Source organism: Octopus bimaculoides, chromosome 11, assembly GCF_046866305.1.
Source record: "Octopus bimaculoides isolate indiv1 chromosome 11, ASM4686630v1, whole genome shotgun sequence".
Taxonomy (NCBI): Eukaryota; Metazoa; Mollusca; class Cephalopoda; order Octopoda; family Octopodidae; genus Octopus; species Octopus bimaculoides.
Window position 1 is genome coordinate 47,391,814 of NC_142938.1, and position 2,500 is coordinate 47,394,313.

Consider the following 2,500-nt stretch of genomic DNA (forward strand, 5'->3'; position numbering starts at 1 on the left):
AACCTCGGAAGTGGTAAATATCCAAGCGAGGTGTATACCGTAGACTGCTCTTCACGCCAAAGATATCTTGATTAAATGAAAGTTTACATTATCGCAAGGAGGCTCGTGCCAACACATGGAAGATAACTCTTGTATATGTATGTATGTATGTATGTATGTATGTATGTATGTATGTATGTATGCGTGCTTATACATATATATATATATATATATTACACACTGGAGCGAAGACATGTTACGATACAGGTAGAGAAATTTGAAAAGACAACACGAAACCGGTTATTTCTCCAAATATAATGTTTATATACCCAAAATTTTATAACATTTTTCTGACAAAACAATTTAAATATATACTTTTACCATGTAACACAAGCCTTCTGTAGTTTTTTCACTCTTGTTTATCTTTTATACATCCAACCACGTTCTTTCACGTACCAACTTTCTCACCTATATATATATATATATATATATATATATATATATATATATATATATGTATATATATATATATACAATACAAAAGCGCATGATGACCAGCGATGTGTAACAACATCTGATAGCCTGATCGGTCACCTGATCACGTGATATATATATATATATATACATTCATACATATATATGTACATATATATTTATACCTACATATATGAATATATATGTATATATTCATGCATACATATATAATTATGTATGTATATAGAGAGAGAAAGCGAGAGAGTAAAAGAAGAGCGAGACGGAATAAAGTGAATCGTCTCGGAAAATGATCGCCACCTACATCGGGTCAAGGAGTCCCAAAATTCAGGATTATACTGACTACGAAGGTCAAGTGCCCTCTCTTTGTCGTTTTTTTCCGATCTACAGGAACATGATAAATGTATGTTTATTCATCCGGACCTTCCTAGTCGATTTCATCCACCTTTCTGCAAATTTACAAGAACTGTCATCAGTCCTTTCAACCTTGCCCACCATGCAACTTTCCAGTGGAAACAACTTAAAATCTTAACATTATTCTGGGAGTTGTAACAGACGCCTGACCTGCAAGGTAGGAACAAAGATGTAATCTGTCCATAAAGCTCGTAGGGTAGAGCATCAAAGTATGCCCTCAAATTTACCGTCAACGGTCTACTATTAACCCCAAAGTGTTAGCGGAAAACAGTACATGCCTGCCCAGAATCAGCATGCACGGTGAGTTGAAAATTGTGAGTTTGGTTTCACGTTGCGCTTCATCACGAAGTCCGTCGAATGGCTTTCACTCCTCCATGTCTAATAAGGACGCACCTTTGATCTGTTAGAGTAATCTCACGAGCTCGCATCGAAGGGAAGTTCGAGAGCTATTTTCGCCATCAACCCATCTTTTCCTAATGGCCAACTCAAACTTATTGAGTGACTTCCTCTCTAATATATTGTTTAATATCACAACTCTGTCACACCCTATTGATTCTACTCTAATGGTTCCCTTCTGAAAGAGCAATTAACTCCTGCTTAATGAGTTCAGTAATCAGGTTGTTATGAGCTTTCCGCGCTGGGAAACGTTGCGCTGAACGTCCTACGCATAGATCACTACCTACGCAACCGATATAGACACTTCAGTTCAAAAACTGTAGTCGACTAGCCGAAATTGTAGACACCTCTACACTATCTCTACTTACTGATATAAAAAGTTATTTGTCCAAGTTCATGCTTGTGCATTTGATGGACTAGTAAGGTTTTTACACACACACACATACATCTCTACTGCCGGTTGCACTCGCACAATCCTAGCGTGCTTCTTTGATGTCATTCCAGTCTCGTACTTATGCAGACGGACGGAGTGTTCCCAATAAGAATGTCTGCAAATGTTTTGCTGCTCCATCCATTCGGAACACAAGCCCGAAGATAATGTTTAGATACTGCTGACATCCAGTACCATCTAGAAAGACAGCACTTCCATTAACTCATACTCCCGTGACATTAAATTTAAACACAGTGTGCGTTTGAGAACAAAATTTTAAAATAAGGAAAACAGAAATATCTCTTAGAAAACCCAATATATTTTCATAGAATTTGGTATCCATATTCTCAAATAAACATAGCAAAAGGCTCCTGAAATTACTAAATGCGTTCATCAGATGTTCTTTCTTTATGTCTGCCATAACGAGTCCTTGATATCATGGGCATGCTTAAGGCAGCGAGCTGGCAGAATCATTAAGCACGCCAGGCAAAATGCTTAGCGGCATTTCGTCCGTATTTTCGTTCTGAGTTCAAAATCTGCCGAAGTCGACTTTGCCTTTCAGCCTTTCGGTGTCGACAAAATTAAGTACCAGTTGAGTACTGGAGTTTGATGTAATCGAGTAGACCCCCCCCCCACCAAATTTCAGGCCTGTGCCTACAGTAGAAAGGATATTATGGGCATGTTTGTTGGTCTCACTCTCAACATACCCCAGACGTAGTAGTCCAGTGATTTTAAAATCAGGAGAGCTAAACGGCTAATTGTCAGAGAACTGATCATGGAATTTGCGAC